The sequence below is a fragment of the Lonchura striata genome, chromosome 3 (genome assembly GCF_050655825.1).
Source record: "Lonchura striata isolate lonStrDom1 chromosome 3, ASM5065582v1, whole genome shotgun sequence".
NCBI lineage: Eukaryota > Metazoa > Chordata > Aves > Passeriformes > Estrildidae > Lonchura > Lonchura striata.
The window spans coordinates 55,494,754-55,514,486 of NC_140705.1; the positions used below are offsets into that span (position 1 = coordinate 55,494,754).

General features: G+C 38.5%; 1 long non-coding RNA gene across 6 annotated transcripts in view; it reads right to left on the reverse strand.

Annotated features, from left to right (window-relative positions):
• LOC146767903 (uncharacterized) overlaps positions 1 to 19,733 on the reverse strand; it is a 49,846-nt gene continuing 30,113 nt past the window's right edge. For all 6 annotated transcript variants that reach the window (XR_014953761.1, XR_014953756.1, XR_014953760.1 and 3 more), the window contains one exon: positions 1 to 19,733. This exon is cut by the window's right edge. This is a non-coding gene — a long non-coding RNA (uncharacterized LOC146767903).

Below are 19,733 nucleotides of genomic sequence, written 5' to 3' on the forward strand. Positions count from 1 at the left end.
TGTCTCTTTTGACACAGAGATCTGAGCTAGAATTTTTTTTATTATTATTATTCATCTTGTTTGAATTGGCTAATTCTGTTAGAAACAGCTAGGATCAAACATATATTTTTTTTCTAGAAGATGCTCTATGTCCTGCTGTCTCTGAAGCCAAGCAAGTAATAGGATATGCACAAAGGCTGCCAAAGTTTTTGGAGCAATATCTTTAGTCACTTTAGAAATATATTGTAAGTTCCCTCATGAAGAAAACTTTCAGTGTGGCAAACAACAAACAATGGAGCTTTTCTGCCACAGCTCCTGTCTCTCTCTCCAGCTGGTGCACCCCGCTCCTCCTTCACTCACTTTTTAGAGGTCAGCAAAAGCACTTAAGGGTCCAGCTGAGTATGATGGAGGCAGTATTGCCATGCAATTAATTGGGTACATGTCACATCTCAAGGTATCAGTGGCAGTTAAAAAGGAATTTTTGGGGTTGGTGACTAACATTTATTTACCCTTCTAATAAATCTGAAGCTGCACTATACATATATGCATAGGCATTATGCTCAAAAGTCCTCTGGAAGATTCCTATGGCAGTTACAGCATCTAGCCAAACCCGTAAGAGGAGTTCTGTGTGGAAATGGGGAGGGTGTGTGGGTGATGTGAAAAATGGCTCTGACTCTTGAAAAGGACAACTCCACCGCACAGGGAGAGGAAACATAATCAGAACAAAAGTAAGTAACCATGTACATTCAATATTTTGGGCAAGGTGGATTTTTACCTCATGGAATTCCTTGAGCCTTTGACTGCCCCTTGTATCTTCACAATCATCCCACAAAAAAGGCAGCCACCCTGCCCGTAAGCACCAAGGGCTCTGCCTCCTCAAGCCAGACTGAAGGGCAGAGACGGGAAGACAACACGCTGATACAGGGGAAGCAAAGGAAAACAGAGGGGGAGAGATGTGAAACCTGATCCATCTAATAACATCAAGACAGATAGTGATTTTCCACTCTATCTAGTAGGTCAAATGATCTTATAATGCAGTGTTAGAAAGAAGATGGAAATATTTTCATTTTCTCTCAGAGTCAATATTTCCCTAGCTGGAAATTAATCACTGTAAAAGAAGTTTAAGGGGAGTCTGTCAAGGTTTATTTAGGCTTCAAAATAACTTTTAAAACACTGGCTTTTGTTGTTGTTGCAGGTTTAGAGGTCAGAGTTTCCCTCCACAGCATTCTTCTCTTGACAAATGATCTTTTCAGCAGTCAGCCAGGTATTTTTTTATTTTAAAGTGACTTCTTGTGTGTCCTGCCATAAGGAAAACTGTGCAGATACAGTGGAAAAGATAGAACAACCATAGTCAGCTCTATCAGTGTCTCATGAATCAAACAAGATGTCGTACCCTTTTTTTTCCTGATTTTTTTTAATGTAATTGCATTGAATCCTTACTTACCAACCTGCCATCTGATTCTGAAGCAATTAGATTTTGAATTTAGGTAATGCCTTATGAAGTGACTATTGCTAAGTTACAGCATCTTTCACTAAAATGCCTGGATTAATGGCAGCTGGCCATTACCTGTGGATAATCTGTAAACTAGCTGTAAACTGGAAGATGAGCCGAAAAGACTATATCTGAAGAAAGGGTGAGAATAACTTCTACATCTACAAAATAGCACTAATCTGTCTTTTCACTTAACTCTCTGTCCCTTTCAGAAATTCAAGATGAAAAGATACAAAACAATGAGTCTCTGCCCATCAGTGATGTCTAAACTGGATTACTCAGGCAAAGTTGGGGCTCTGTGATATGGCTGCAGCCTGGAAATGAGAATAAAGGGAGCTCCTCAAGGGAGAAGAAAATAGCACAGCTTTCCTTTTGTCACTTCATTTGTGGACCTGAATCAGATTCTGTCCCACACACCAGAAATAGCCTTCAAAAATCTGAACAATTCACCAGGAGGTCTGTTGAGACCCACAGCGGGAGCAAAGCTGGCTGCACCTCCCTGTGACTTAACCACACTGGAAGGCAGGAGCCTCACTGAGGGCCTGTGACTCTAAAATGTTATTTCTTCTTATCATACATCAGAACACATCTGTAGATGCTTTCTGGCAAAGATGCCAGATGTTTTGGTTCCCTTTATCATCATGCATTGATTATTTCTTGTTTGTTCAAGGCTTGTTTATGGTTTTACATTTTGTTTCTTCAGTGACAACTTTAATTATTTAGTGATAGGCGCTTGTTATTTTGCTAGACATGTTTAATTCTCTGCTGTTATACTCCAGGGGAGCTTTGCAAGTTAGTAATAATAAAAATACTAATGAGCAAATATCTTTTTAACTCTATCTATTCTTGTTGCAATTTTTTGGCACTCCTTATTTGAGGAACATCTTCCCTTAATAATTTACCTAAGAACTACAGATTTTGGATGATTTAGATTCAGTTCACTGTAAACATAATGGTCTCTCTTTGTCCTTTATGCACTGGAAGATAGCAGATCTTTCCCTGGGAGGTAACTCAAGCAAATCACTATGACATCCCTTATCTGGAGGCAAAGAACCAAGCTGGGACAAAAAGTGCCTCCCAGACTGCCAGAACCTCTCTTGACCACAGCACAGCTTCGTACAGGTTGGTACAAAATCTGTTTGCTACAACCGGCAGACACTGCTTTACACTGAACGATTAAAGTCTAACCTACCAAAAGCCAGCTACACAAAAGATGACTCCACGTGCTTCTGTGTGTGTGCCTTGTTTTGTAAATACGTGACTACCAGGGAATTACTGACACCAGGAAAGGAGAGCTCTCTCTCTTTGGTAGGCTTCAGCAGAGCAGTGCTTGTGGCTGCTGACCACACTTGGTGGGTGGAGTTCTGGGCGAGTGGTTTGCCATAAAGCCCTGCTAGTTCTGTAAGGAATCCTCTTTGTGGCTCTCTGCCTTGGGTGTGGGCAGGGAAGGGTGAAACGGGGAGCAGGGGAAGGGTTGAAAAGGAGGACCAGACTGAGTTCTCTGGAAACTAGGGATCACAAGCCATGAATCATCCAGTAAATACAGAGCCAAACGTTTGGATGAACAGAGCCCTTAACAATTAATTAATTGTTGACTTTAACTGCCTGTGCTGCAGATGTGCTATCATTTTTACAGAGCAATCCCTCACCAATCTCTTTAAGCTGTTTACAAAGTAATTGGTAGACGAAAAAGAAAAAAAATCCTTGTATGAAAGTTGCTTCCACAAATGCACGGATGCGTAGGCGTGCACACAATGAAAATAGGAGAAAGGCTGCAGTCTGCATGATGTTTGATTTTATGAGAGTTTATGAATGTCCCTTGGAAAAGACTTTATGTCTTATGCTCCCATGTTTCCTGGATTTTGATGTTTCCCATAAAAAAGCAGAATATCCCTTCATTTACAAAATGAGTTGGATTTAACTCTGTAATTTGTAAATATTTATACATATTTCCAAAGAATACATGGGCTGAACTGCATTTTTTCCTGATTACTTATATGCCTCAATATATCATCTTAGCTCCCACATCTTGTACTTGCAAAAATGAACTTTCAGATGAAAAGTCTGTACGAGATTACAACAAATTGGCAGTGTTGCAAGAGGAATAATCTAAGTGGCATGCAATTCAGACCTGAGCAAATGCAATATGAACTTATTTTCTACTAGAGTTTTTCAGGTTTATTGGTGCAGAAGAGTTTCTGATATTAGGCCCAAGCCCTACAATCGCTTACTCACCTGCTAAACATTTTACACCATATACAGATATTAAGTTGTCCCACTGCACTCAGCAGAATTGATTTTATGCAAAGTTCTTTAAGGCTAATGCTCAGTGGCTTGAAGCTCATATTCAACATGGACTACAGAACATTTTTAGAATATATTTCTTCCATTTATATTTCTTTTGCTGCTACAGCACTGAGGCATAACTGTTTTTTTTAAACTTGTAACATGCTTATGCAAATGAAAAATGTTACAAAAAAATGGCAAGAGAAAGTTGAACCACCCAAAACTCTTTGAAGGGAAGCTGAAACAGGTGTTCAGAATCAAAGATGTCGTGTATGCTCAATCCAGGATTTGCACATAAACTCTGTTACTTGAGAGGATGTCAGCTTACACCACTGGATAGCCTCACTGTAGGATCTTGAGGCACCTAATTCCTTTTTCACTGAGACACTCTGCAAATCCTTCTGAATAGGATAGGACATGGTAATTAAAGCATGTACTGAAGTGCAAAATAATTTCACTTTGACTTTTTACTATGACCCTTCTTTTACTCCAGTATTATTTTTTTTTTATTTCTTTGAATTCGTGTGTTTCCCCTCACTCCTAATGATTAAAAGGGTATCAGTGTACATAGAAGTGCATTTCTGCTAGATTACCAAGACGTGTAGAAATTTCAGTGTGGATTATTCATCTTGAGAGGTATTCATCAGCCTGACTTACCAGAGGCATGATTTAAAGAGTGCTCTCAACATTTGGAAAGTCAGATCATATTTGCTGGTCAGTTTGGAGGCATTTAAAAATAGATCAGAAACCTATTATTCTAATTCCTTCAGAGAGCACCCATCATTATCTCCTTCTTTGTCCCCCTGGGTACATGTGTTCAGAGGAGGAGACATCTCATGACTCACTACCCTTGCTCCTGGAGCTCTGGACTGCAGAAAAGTTCACTGATGTTTATAGGATGTTTGTGGTGACCCCCGGGATACGCTCTCATAATGAATTTCAGACAGTCTACCCAAGTCTTTCGACTATCTATCTAATCTCCCTGAATTCTTAACCTCACTTCCTCCTACTGCACATCCTTCTGGGAGACACTGGATACTGGGGATGAGACATTTTAAAACCAGCACCCACAACCTTGTCAGTACGTCCAACACAAGACCCGGCTTTGTGGTTTATTTAAGCGCAGATCTCCACCCCCTTCACTTGCTCACAGGAAATCAAATCATAGCCCTGCACTTGAGAGAAATCCTTCTTCCTTTCTTTTTGTGGGTCTTCTATTTTTCTCACCAATGGAGAGAAAATACTCTGTAAGAATAGTTTCAGATTCTGTTTTACTGGGACACAAGTTAAAATACACTTTTTTTTCTGCTGCTTTATGCAACCCCAGAGTTAATTATTATAACTTGAAACAGAAATAACCCCTTACTTCTTCAGAAAGCCAACCCTTAGTAAGCTGACCTAACAGAAACTGGAAGCCCTAACTAACCCCTTGGCTGATTCATGATTTATCTATGCCGGGGTGAAGTGTTCCACATATTAGCTGGAGGAAATGCACTTCTAGTTTGTAATCTTGATAAATAGTTACTGAACTTATTTATTTTTTAATGCTCATTTTAACCATTCATCATTATTTGGAAGATCTTTTACAAATACTGCCTTGAAACTTCCGACAAGTGACTATTTGTAAAAGGAAATCTGCACAAATGAGCCAAGTTAGAAGAATCTCCCTCAAATGAAAGAGGAGTGCCAACCACTAGACAAATGAACAATAGCACTGGATAAAACAAACTGCACATAAAATATATAAATATTGCAGGTGGTTTTCTCTGACCATACTTAAAGTTCTGTGGTTTTTTTATAAATGTCTTATGAAGGGCTAATGGACTACTGGAACAAGCAAGCCAGTGTAATTCCCCCCCAAACCCCCAAGCTTCGGGACAGGATTGGAGTGTAGGAAAAGGGAAGATAGGTGACTCTGGTTTTATGGAGAATAACTCATGTGGAAATGATTAAATTATTTCTCTAGCCAGGATTATTTTTTTTCCTTAATGGCTTGTTAATAAACATTCTTAGAGTATGTTTATCAGCATCACCTGATTTTAGGAGAGTACTTATAAGCATGAGTCATCTGTGTGATTGATTAGCAGGTTTTATGAACCTTTTAAAATGTGTTGTCCCACAAAGCACAATTGTTTTTTATGCAAAGATCACAGATTTGAATTGGCTCTTCTAACCTGTTGCTTTTACAGCAAATGAAGCAATAGGGATAATGGAAAGTCTGAATGATCCAGCACAATATTCAAATCTCTATCCAAAAATCACTTTTAACCTATTTCTGGATATGAAAGATAGCGTTTCTAAGCAAAAAGCAGTGGAGGGATTCTCAAGCTATTATTGTTAGGGAACACTTTGCTACCTGATATTTAAAAGATGGTCATAAATACTTCTAAATCATGCTCTTGTAATTAACTCTGCAATAATAGGGAGAGAAGCTTAGACATTAAGAAGGACTTTTTTTTCTCCTCCACCAAGAATAATGAATTGGTAAAATGACCTCAGGGGCAAAGTTGTTGGGACAAGGCATAAGGTCAATCAAGGAGCAATTAAATGCTGTCCTGTGGGAAAACGGTAAGTGCAGTCCCAAAGAGTGAGCTAGAAAATAGCTGAGAGTAACAGAGGTAGAGGAGGTGAACATCCCCCTGACAGCAACATTTTGTAGACTCATGATCTTCCAGGAAGAAGCCCCAGAACAGGAGGTCTGTTAGGACTGTAATAAATACTGAGTTATCAGAGCAAGAGGGAATTTGGATATAAACTCCAGATGGATTTAAAGCAAAGGCTCATTACTCTCACCTCTCACAAACTGTGAAATAAGCCAATGTGCATAAGCCCAGGACTTCAGTCAGCTGTAACTGTTCATGTTAGTCTGCCACAAGCAGGTAGTTGCCTGCAGATGCTTGGTCTGTCTCAGTCCCTTCAATCTCAGTGACCTTGCCAAAGATAGCATCCATCAATCCAGAATTTTAAAGCATAGAGCAATGGCAGATGCTGTTTCTGCTGCAAGGGAGAGGCTAAGGCAAGTCAGTCTCACTTACACTGAATTTTCTTGCCCCAAATTACATGCCCATGCAGAGTATGGGATGCCAGAGCTATACAAATAAAGGGCATGAGGACACTCTGCACTGTGTCCCCAGCTGTGTGGCCATATCTGAGTCAGTAAATCAATGCCACACACCATTCCTGCAAACCAGAGTCTGATCTGTTTTCTGTCCCAGGCTATATGCAGGGGCCTGACACATAAGTTACTCCTTTTCTCTCATTTTGGCGATTACTTGGAAGCCATTATGTTGGAGAGCACTCCCAGCCACCCTGGAGGGGATGGTGGTGGTGGATGAAGTTCAACACCTTGTAGGACCCATTCCCAAGGACTGGATTTGCACACTTATTATCTGTCTGCACATGCACAGTCAGAAACTCTCTAGGAGATAAGGCATTATGAATACTGGTCTAAAAGTGATATTAACCTCAACAAGAATGTAGAGATTATTCCTCTTTGTGATGAAAGCCATAGGGCAAGAGAAGAAATTCCACCTGGAGTTTGAGGGTTTGGTGTGGTTTCTTTGTTTTTTTGAGGATGTTGAAACACCTGCAAATGTTTTCATGCTGGTAAATCTGATACAGAACTATCTTTGAAAAAAAAAAAAAAAAAGCCAGCAACACAGCATTACTTTAAATCTCAGGAATAGCAGGATGGGCAAGAACACCATAATCAGGCACCACTTTTAGGTGGACAGCAAGTCTGACTTCCTCCAGCCAGCAAGTCTAGTTAGATCCACAAAGAAATGACTGCAAAGCCCAGCTGAGTAGAAGCATGTACACAGAAGCTGGAACTAGTCCCCTTGTGAGCAGCTAGTAGGGCCTGAGCTAGCCAGGATCAAAATAGGTTAAGGGCATCTCCATCCACTGTTGTACTGATATGCCAACAGCTCTGGGTTTCTTCAAACCCGTTTACACTTATAAGAATGATTATATGACTTTGGATGAGCAGATACCTGAAATAATTTTTATGTATCCACATGTTAGCTTTCTTCCCATTTCTCCCTCCATCCAAATAAAAACTGAATTCACTTAAGAGTTGGACCCAATGATACTTCTGTGTCCCTTCCAATGCAGACAATTCTGTGATTATGTGACTGTGTAAACTAATGAAGATACATGTTCCCATCAGGCTTCTTCTTTCCCATGGAAAAGGAGAGCATGATGCAGGGATTCTTTGACCCAACTGCTTGCTAAGTTTTCCCCATGAAAGTTCCAGGGCAGATTGGCCTTGAATATATGAGATATCTGAGAAGGTAGAATGCTGTTAAAACCTGTCAGGTGCAAGAAAGGACACAGAAAAGAGATCAAGAGCTTGAACCTCCTACAAGCATAATTCTACTCTGGATATCTTCCATTTTCTTTCTCCACCATTTTTCTGGTGAAGGATATGTCAACTCTAGGCTAGTATAATATTCCATCAAACTAACCCCTTTGACTCAGGAAACCCTACATACAAAGATGCATCTTCATATTTAAACACTTCAGTATCTATTTGTTAATAAACCTTCACAATTCTATTTCTTATAATCTTCTGGAATTTAAAAATATTTGAAAAAAAAAAATAAGCACAGAGAGCAGCCAATAAACAAATGCAAACTCCCTTTATTATCTGAGGTTCATAAAAAAGCCTAAACAAGCATCCCTGCCCCTAAACAAAAATCCAGACTCTCCCTGCCAGCACTCAATACTGTTTCATCTATTTCCTTTTTCTAATCCTCCTTTATGCCCATTAGTTGGTCCTTTTAGTGTAACATGGTCCAGCTGCATCTGCACCACCATCAAATAGTAATTTAACCCCTCATTGTCTAGCTCCATACTTCAGTGTGAACAAAGAGGAGAAAGGTAGACCTATGTGTTGTTATGAGTTGTCTTATCTGAATTACAATCTTTTTAAAATACCCTGAAAGTATAGCCTCTTTCTTCTCAATTTTTAGTATTTATAGAAAGAAAAAACCAGTATATCTTGGCACAGAAAAAATTAACTTCAATCTGAATCACGAGCATGAGAACTGGGTGCTAAATTAGCCAGTGTTTACTCACAGGCTGGTAATGCTCTCAAAACCAGGGGAACTAAACCATAGATTTGGCTGCTTGAGATTATCACTAATTCAATTTCTTAGTATCAATATGCTGCTTATGTGCTTTAAAATTTCTTCCCTTCTTTCTCTTAGCTACAGATTTACCAAGGAAAAAATAGACAGTCATTAGAATATACTTAGAATATACATCTCTTTTGAGGTTTCCCTAGGCAATTTAGGTCCTGTTAGACTCTTTCCTGGGTGGAACCATTTGAATGCTTCTTTGAGGCAACCTGGGATTGAACAACTTTTAACTGTCCAAGCTAACAGTGCAGTAAACATTTCATGTATGGCTATAAAGCATTGACCTCACATCATTCTTGCTTTATTCTAAGGATTTTATTAGTAACTCAGAGACTACAGCAAACACACACTGATAATTGATTAACATAGCATTTAACTAATTAGATGAGGATTCCTGGGGTATGCTACTTATGTAATTTGGAAATCTTTACCATCATGTCATACCACATGTGAAAGTGATTAATTTTTGGGTGCAGTGTTCATGTTATCCCAATTTTCTGAGTCTTATTATTTCATATTGTACATTTATTTTTGGTTTTTGTCAGTGCTAGGATTCCATAGCACAGATTAAGAAGCCTTAAACAAATCCAGATACACAAAGCTAGCCCCATAGGTGGTAGCTTTTGCTCCTCGTTGTATAAAGACTCACACATTTGCTTAATGTGTAGGTTATGAGGAGTTCTTTTTGCCCACACTTCTAATTTGCAGGGTAAATCCATGTATGAATATAAGCAGGACTTGACATGCCTAATAGTGAAAATTCCATGCATAAAATGCTCCCATATGGAGAAAGAAAAAGAAAGAAAGAAAGAAAGAAAGAAAGAAAGAAAGAAAGAAAGAAAGAAAGAAAGAAAGAAAGAAAGAAAGAAAGAAAGAAAGAAAGAAAGAAAGAAAGAGAGAAAGAGAGAGAGAAAGAAGGAGAGAAAGAAAGAGAGAAAGAGAGAAAGAAAGAAAGAGAGAAAGAAAGAAAGAAAGAAAGAAAGAAAGAAAGAAAGAAAGAGAAAGAAAGAAAGAGAAAGAAATTTCTTAACTATCTAATTTATCAGCCTTTTTATTTGTAAGATAAATGTTATGTCTGTTATGTTTATCTTGTATTCTAGATAACAAAGGAGTTATTCTAAAACTTTTAAATAAACTGAATTTAATCCCAATCAAAAAATCACACTTTGAGTCAGATGTGATGTCAACTTAGAAATAACAGTGTTTCATGATGAGGTATTGTTTATGTTTTGTAGAGTTCATAGGATCTTTGTCAAAGCAAAAACCATGAAAGCTCATTTCTGAAAGCATTGATGTGTATTGTATTTATTTTAGAGCGAGGCTTTTAGTTGCTTTCCACTGCTCTTTTCATCAGAAAGAATATCATATTCTGATTTGAACAGCAAAAACATCACACTGTCTGAAAGGAAGGATCTAGCTTCCCATTTGTAATGAGTAGGACAAAGTCTGTTGCAAATATATTTGTGCAGAGATTTAATCAGCTCTTTTCTAGTAAGTTATGAAGAAAGATATTCTCATCAAAGCTGAGATACAACATTAGAGTGTGATCCACCCACTCACAGCTGTCTTTTAAGCCATGTTTTCTTTTGAGGAGCTACTGTTCCACTGAAGCAGCATGACTTGATGTGGACTACCTTTAGTTTCTTGCCTTTCCTGATTTGTTCTGCATTATAAGGGAAGTGGAGATAGTGGGAGTCAGTGGAAACCATCCTGAAGCATTTGAGGTCACAGTACTGCCTCTGCCCAGATGTTAATAAGAACTCAACATATAAGGCAGGATTGTAACAGAGCTAATGTTTGCCTGAGTTTCTGATATAACTGTCTCTTCAGAAAAAGATGAGTGTTAATCTATAGAAGCAGAGATGCCCAAAGGGTTGTGCAATCTGAATGACTGAGAGGAATTTCTGAAAAGTAAAACTTGAAAAAAGGTGTTCCAGAGGTTCCTGTAAGTAAAATGGTATTATACCCTATGCTGAATAGTGTACCAGGATTTGGCAAAAAAAAAAAAAAATAAAAATATATATATATGTATATCCCACAAGATCAGTGTATTTTAAGCCTTTTTTGCCTTAGCCTTAGTTTGGTTTTTTTTCCTTCTAGGAGCAGGAGTCTAACCACCAAGCACTGGTATACTTACTTCTCTGCTAAGAAATGCCCTGGTGAGGAGCACAGAAAACAAAAAATAGTTCTTAGGATTTCAAAAAATAGGTGAAATCACTTTAGATATTTAAAGAAGGTTTTGGTTGACTGGGACTTCACTGGTATAATTCATCCTCCTCAAGAAAAACTATTTGTTTGTTATACTCCCTCTAACTACCATTTCCAAGAAAATGAAAATAAAAAGAGGCAACAGCATCCTCAAAGGGAGGACTATTACAGATTTTTGGCACTAATCTTCTTCCAGATTGCATCTATTTTTTAAGCATTTTCAAGGTCCAAGAGTATGGGGACTCCCAGATCCCACATTAGTTCAAAGAGTTAAAATGTTCAGCAAGCTAAACTCCTTGCTTTGGCATGTCTATCAAAGGCTTTGAGCCTTTAATGTAATTGAAAACAATTGTCCCAGTGGGGAGGTCTAACACTCTGACCAGTTGCAGTTAAATACTTGAACTGCCTGAGAAAACTAGAGGGGTTATAAGAATTCAAGGGTAAATCGCATGACACGGCTCTGGTGATAATAATGTTCCAGAATTTATATTTATTAATATTGCCTTCTTTTGGTCAGACTCCCACAGGAAATCCTGAGGACTACATGTCTCTGGCATGTTTTATCTTAGATAGTCCCATCCTTGTGGTATTGCGTGCTGATAGCAGGACAGAAGAGTACCTTTGAAAATCTCTGGTCTTTATAGAAGCTGCGGATGACAACAAACAGGACCTTCAACACTCTGGGAAGACAATCCATCTACTTTCCGTAGTTATCATTAAAATGTCTTTCAGACATAGGTCATAACTGGAAACCTATAAAGGATGCCTGTGTATTAAGCACTTCCCACAAAGCCTGGTCCCTAGCGATTAAAATTTATCACATTGTTCTTCTGGTTACAAATACTGCTGATATGTGTCATTAGTGCAGAGCACTGCTCATAATATTTTGACTTTAATCCAAACATTTTTTTAAATTCTGAGTCTCCCATAAAGAACTCACTCCTGAAGTTTTTAAAGACACACATTACTTTACCATACTTAAGACTCTTTTAAAGGTTGTTAACTATCTTATTTTCCTGTTAGATGTACACTTACATAAAATGATTTGATGAGAAGCCCCACATCCCCCACTCTGGTAATAGTGATATAGCATAGAGCAGTTATTGTACAAGAAATCATACAGCCTTATCAGTATATAGGACACTTTATAAATACTCCCTCTTCTTAAAAGCCCTGTCCTGAGAAAGACATTGCTTAGTGGTGTTTGAAATATTTTCTGGTTTGCATACCTATATTTTTTTTACAATTTTTAAATTTAGATGTTTACTGAAGAAGAAACACAGCATAATTCTTGTCAGATTCTACTCTTCTTGCTAGAGTGAAGTTATTCAATGTAAGCTGTACCAGATCTCTAGCTATGGGCAACAAAATCCATTTTTTGCCAGTTTTTCTAATATGAAGTTTTACAACATCACATATTACTTTTCTGTAAATCATAGTATCATAGAACATTTGGGTTGGAAGGGACCTTAAAGATTATCAAGTTCCAACCTCCTGCCATGGACAGGGACACCTTCCACCAGCCTAGGTTGCTCAAAGACCTGTCCAGCCTAACCTTAAAACACCTCTGTGGATGCATGTGAGTTTGTCTCTGCCCATGCCCTTAGCTTCTGAACCCCTTGCTCAACTGTTACAAACACAGAACAAGCAGAAGCCTCACACACACACACACACGCACACACACACACAATCATCTTTCATGGAAATAGCTCATTGGGTTGAGAAAATAAATTGTATTATGCTGTTTCTGAGGAGGAGGCTGATGCCTTATATTTATGAGACATCAAAAAACCTGCTTCAAAGCACAAATCTTCCTGATGTGAGCCATTCCAGGGACAATTGACACCTTGGTACCTGGGACCTTGTCCCACAAAACATTCTGTAGGGAGTAGCTAAGACTGGCACTGAAAAGACAGAGGAAAAAATAAGGACTGACACTGGAAAGTAATTTTTGTTTTAAGAATAATCAGTTTGCAGGCATAAACAAATGTTACATGCATGAATATCTGATACAGAAACCAAGAAAAAATATTTTGCATGCCACCCTCATAATCTTCTTCTGAGAAGCACTATAGTCAGCTCATTCCTTAGAAAGCTAACTTCTTTGCTTGTCGCTCACCTTCTCATATCTGCTATTTGCTATCTCATCCATCTTTTATGTTTCTCCTTCCTTTAATCTAAAGAAGTCACAGTTCCCATCAGACAGACATTTTGTTTTCTGCAAGCCAGGGAGTAATGCACTGAAAAAACCCCAAACAACTAAAAATGACAGAGATCTCTGCCCTATCTCTTTGATTCTTCTCACCAAATGATATATTTGAGAAATATGGGAAAAATGAAAAACAAAAGATAAAAGTTTAAAACTTAAGCTGTGGCTTCAGTTATCTGTGCAGAGAGAAAAGTGGTTCTTCTTGCATCTTTGGATTTCACAGCATCTTAAACAAGCAAAAAAAGAAAAAAAATCCCTTTACCTATGCTCAGGAAATGAAAACATTTATTCTCCTCATTCCCAGATGGTACCACAGCAGTTTCTGTAAAACTAGCAACATGAAAAAAAAATTTGCTGATGTGTGAATAGGCTGAAGCCTGATGCAAAGAGTATTAAAGTCTCTCTGGCAGGCCTGCCAATGCCTGCAGTGGGGTTTGGATCAGGCTCCATGGGATACTCGAAAGCTCTCCAAAGGAAATTATTTTCCCCTGTTATGCCCTCCTTGCAGCCATTCCCAGAGAGAGCACAGCTCAGTGACTATTTTCACAGAAGCCCTGGAAACAGAATGTATAGTATAAGAAAGCCAGATGATAGAAGGCACTGAGTTTTGTCCTTTGATACATTTCCAGTAGAAATGTGTTGGTTCCTTTCCCCTAAATGTTTTTGGATCAATTTTATGTAACTCTGTGGGCCTTTACAGGGACAAGCCTCTCCCTTAACACCAAAGGTGCTCCAGCACAATGGCTGCGCTGAGCTCTGTTGAGAAACAGTGGATGGTGCCTGAAGGACAAAGGCTGCATGATGATAGGGCCAGGAGATCCAAATTTCAACTCCACCCACAAACTCTGAGGATTTCCAGTGAATCAGACTGGGATGGGACTGTTTCACTAAAAGAGAAAAAGAAGGTGGGTATAAAGAAGAGAGGGTAGCTCAGATCCAGGCTGGGTTGCATGGGGGCCCCCAGCATATGAATACATGAATTCCACTAGCCTTGTGATGTTTTGAAAAGTAAACTATGGAAGAAAGACCAGAAACTTCAAAGAAATTCCTGATTTGGAAATTGTCTGATGTAAAAGGTGTTAGCATAGTGGAGGGTAGAGAAATAGCCTGTTCTCAAAGGCACTCTACAAGAGGTCAGATGTTGGTCTGGCTCATATGGCCACTTTTTCCAGTTGTACAGTATATTGTGTAAACTAAATATAATGTAAAGATGCAAAAGCTTCCAAAAATGTCATCTTACAGACATTTGCTTGGATGCAATCCATGATTATGTGAAAACATTTACTTTGAGATCTAAAAGCCATGGGTTACGTGGGTGTTCTGTACATTTTGCATTGAAACTTATACTATAGAGCCAGAAAATACTGAGAGACTTAATTTGAAATTACTTTTGTTAGAATACTGGCCTGTGCTGTACCCAAATGTAAATGTGGCTGAGTATATGTGACAGAAAAAAAAGATAGTTCATGGCATATTGGAGAGAACTGCGAGAAAACTTTGCAAGTGGCTGGGACCTCAGAAAAATCTCTGCTACCAATCTCATGCTTGTTATTGCCCAAAAAACAGGTTACTAAAAAATATCTAGACCAAAATAGAGGTAAATTTTTCAAAAAATATGACATTTATTGTCTGAATTTTGAAGTGAGTTCACCAGTATGTTCTCACACGACAGGTCATGCATGACATCAGGCTCAGGTGTGGTCATGCCCTTTAAAGAACAGAGGCTAAAAAACGGCCTTTTAGAGAGCACAAATCAGTTGTTTTATTAAATCATTGTCTTGCAACTCCTGCAACAAGCACAAAAACAATATGCCAACTTCACAGTTTCTCAGAGTTAAGCATACGTTTGTGATGGGCTGGATCAAGTGGCCGTGCTGCAGGGGCAGCAGATTGCAGAGAGTGATGTACATTTGCATCAGGACTCAGTGACTCTTGAGACTAATGAGTTTCTCACTTATGCAAGTACCTCAATATCCCTTTATTGTTTATAATTTGCTTTATACTTAGCAAAAGAAAAAGTTAAGGCTCTCTGCTCCTCATACAGTCAATAGAGAGATGCCCTAGAGTTTATTTGTACTAATTCCAGAACTGCTGCATCTTTTAGGGCTCTAAACAGATCATGCCATTGGAGTTAAATATATTCTTCATGGACCTCACCTGATGAGGTTACTGTACAGCACCTGAACTGCTCTGGGTGATGTAACAGTTCTTTTGTAGCCAGATGGAGGGTCTACAGCACCTGGTGTAAAAGGTGTTCAGAAAAGTCCTCAGTATTCTTCAGCAAAGGTCAAAAGCCTGTCCTTGGCTATTGCAGTGGGTTTGGACCTCAGATGTTCTTAACCCAAGACAGATCATCCGTGCAAATCCCAAGAATTGTCCTCCAGTGATTGAGAATAAAACAAGCTTAAAGCCATTTTGCATCTGTCTATCATCTGGAATGAATGCCAGGGGTACTGGGGAAAGAGAGGTTAACTTCTAGCAAAATGTCTGTCAGCGTTACGTTACGCTCTCAGCCTGAAAACGGGCTGGATTGCCATGAAGACACGGTATGCAGCTGTGCCATGGGGGAAGTTAGAGTTAGGGTTCTGGCAGTTTTTTGAAAGACTTAAAAATCTCTGCAAGAGTTCAAAAAACACAATTCCCAATTCCCAGAAAAGAGCTTTTAAGAGTGAAATGAGCACAAATATATCCTTTAAATTTGGAAACAATGAAAGAAATGGGAGGATCAAATTAGTTAATGCCCATAAAATATCCAGAAATCTTATTTGGATTAGGATTTGGAACTCTTACTGCTGTGTCAGTGCAGCTGTGTGTGGGATAACCTGCTATAGAGATTGAACCCAGGGGCTGGGTCCTGGCCGTTTGCTATCTGCATGCCATGAAATTTTAGCAGGATTCAGACTCTGAAATCTGGACACAAAGCAGATTCAAAAACTGCAGTATTAATGCCCTGATAATTAAAACATTTTAAAGGTCACATTTCATCTGTTCATACGAATAATAATTTAAGAATATCAGGAATAAGTTCTGTCTCTCTTCTAGTAAAAAGATTCCTCCCATTTCTGTTAGTGGATAGGGATTCACATAAGGAACTCCAATTTAAGAAAGCCATGCATGGTTTGGCCAGTATATTTATATTATATTGTGTTATATAATACCTTTTTTTACTAGTGTTTATGCCAAAACAAGAACCAGACAATTATGAACTAAAAACTATGTACTTTGTTTCTTTCAACATCAGTAAACCATATTTTGTAAACCAAAACCTGAGCAATGTAAGAAATATAAAATCAATTAGCCAATATCTTTCCTTACATTACAGCCTGAATTTAGCTTAGAGATATAAATTTAGCCAAATAGCTTTTTTTCAGGTGATAAATATCCCTGGTTCCTCTCTCAAGCTGATAAATTTCTCTCTGATAAACCTCAAGCTGATATACCTGGGGTACTGTATACAGTTCTGATGTCCCCAGCATAAGAAGGTCATGGACCTCTTGGAGCAAATCCAGAGAAGGGACGTAAAGTTGACATTGTTATCAAAATCCCAATTCTAGAGGTAATAAGAACAGCTTGTAATAAGAACAGTTTTCATTAATGATAGATAACCAAAATGATTCTTACAGTGACAAAGATTGATTTGTAAGTCAAATGTATTTTTGAAGCTCAGAGGCCTCAAAGCATATAAGGCAATGCCATCTGGTTATTACAGCTGACAATTCCCTACAAAATACAGCAACTCTAACCACCACTAATGATTCCAAGATAGATTTTCTTCCTAACTTAAATACAAAGCAGGAAAATAACTCTTCCTTTTGCAGTTGATAATTTTAAATCCTATAGTTAGACACTTTTATGTTTATTTTACAGTTATATATAAACAGTATCATTTTGTGCTTTTAATGATCTCATTGCAGGTTCTACTTTTTCATGCATTTTACAATTACAAGCTTTCTTTCTTGGCATTTACATATGCTTCTAGACATACACTTCTATAACCAATGCTAATAATTTTTTCATCTTCCACTGACATCACAGAGAGATATTGAATTTCTTTTAAGAGCTCCTGCCCAAGACTTATGAATTCCCTCTCTTTATTTTTAGGGGGAAGTCTTGCCCTCTGCCTTGACCATCTGCCCAATATTTAGGTCTACACCTAATATGCCATGCAAAAATGCTATATTCCCATTGATCCCAGGGCAGTCCCACTCATGTACACACCGGCTGATGAACACATAAACTGGACACAAGGCCAAGACTGGCCCTTGATCATACATACTGACTAATTGTCCTCTCATTCCCTCATTTTGGTTTTAAACTGCCCCAGAGATCTTTCTCCTGGGCTGTGCACTGGTACATTTTGCCACCTCCTCACTCCAGGGGCCCTCCCTTTCATGCTCTAAAGCACCAGTTAGGTATCCATGACAATATTTTGGACACCTGAAATGAAAAAGCATTTAGAAAAGGATGTTTGTCTTTTAGGGCCATAGGGGATTCACAGAACTGTTATGCTGTGTGTCCATCACTCCACAGCAAGTGAGCCCTGAGCAGGGCAGACACAAGTCTGTACATAATGCTTGTATTCCTGACCCTCTTTTACTTATCAGCAAAGATATGGCCAATGAGCTATACAATTCTGTGCTGAAGCTCTCACCTTGGATATTTGCAGCATTAAGAACTAAGATTTTTTTTCCTGCTCCTTTTTTTCCCCTTTCATTATCTTTTCCAAATAGCAATGTTCCCTATCTATATACTTAGACTTATATACTTCTACTCCAAACCCTTGATTTCCATGACTCTGATGGATCATGTTTTTCTCAACTCTTTCCTGCACTTCTGTCTTATCAGACTTCAGCACGGGTCACTAGTCTCTAATGAATTTTATGGGTAATCTGGAGAATGTTTCTAATATATTACAAAGATTCTGATAAGCTCTTTATTCATTATCCATCCTAGAGCGTGACTCTCTGGGGGTGAAACCACTTCTCAGGGTTGTTAGGCTGTTTAATGCTCACATATATATTTCTTAAAGGTCAATAAGATCATGCTGGCTGGCTTGTAAAGAAGTAACATAATTGCACCCACTAGTAAAACCTGATGCAACACTGATTATAGTCAATAGAAAGATGGAAAATGCCAGTCCTTTTTCAGTGAAGATATTATAAGAAAAATCATGAGTGTGTGGAACTTCACATAAAATAGTGACTGCCCTCTGTTCCAAGAGATTTTCACTTTCTTGTGGTAAATGCTGTACAAAATGGACTGAAATAATCAAAAAATGCAAATGGTAATAGGTGTTTTTTCCCTATGTATATTTTTTCAGAACAAGCTACACAGAGGAGGAGCAATGTCACTTATTTGTGATGCTATTCAAGAAGCTCTCTCTCTGTGACTTTTTTCTAATACATTCTGAAGCTTGAAAGTGTGAATTGAGGAGAAAATACAGTTAGTAACAAGGAGATCTTGGTTGGGAAAGGAAAAGTTTGTTCTAGTGAGACATCTAGCTGCCCTTGCATGCTAGTATCAGTAGAAAGCAGAAAAAAAAATGGTTGTATACAAAGCTGAAAGTTTCAGATGCAATTAGGAAAAAATATTTTTTTATTCACCAGTGAGAGTAAGCTGACAAATCACAACCCTGCTGAGGTTCCTTTAAATCTAATACATGCCTAAATTCAAACATGAAGGTTCCAGCACAACTAATCAGATTATTTTCTTTTTAACCCTAAGAGTTACGTGCTTTTCTGGAGTAGATCTGTGTAAGAGAAAAAGGGCCAAGTCTACCCAGCTGTAATCCCAGTGAGCTCACACTAGGTTTGAATCTACCCCAGGAAAGATAAATGGCTGCATATCCATAATTTGCAGGATTATAAATATCAAGAACACTGCTGATGTCAGACTGGAGTGTACAGTCCCTCCTCAGGAGACATTTCTGTTGGCTATGAGATGAGTGGCTTCTAGAAAAGGACTACAGGACTGAGCTGCTATGGCTTATTTTAAAAATTTCTCCTTAAAACCCTTGATGTCCCATTTCCTGTGCTTTCCCATTGAGGGTTTTTAGCTTGTTTTAGCAGAGTTTTTTATGACATGATGTGACTATTACAGCTTTAGCATTTGAAAGACTGAATGCTGGCTGTAGTGCTATTCACACTGGTGTTGGGACTCGCCCCTTTACTGAGACTGCTGAGGGCTGAATTTTGCCCTGACTCATTCAGCTTTTCGGCTCACAACAGAAGTGTGGCACCTGGAGGGGAAGACAGACACAAGAGTTGTCTATTCTGAGCTCATTCATGGACTGTAGCTAATAAATCTTAATTAGTTAATGACTGTTTTGGTTCCAGTTCTTGGCATGTTCAAACTGTGTCTCCAAAAGGAAACAGAAGAGGTCAAAAACTTGGATATTACTTCTTCATTGTAACAATGC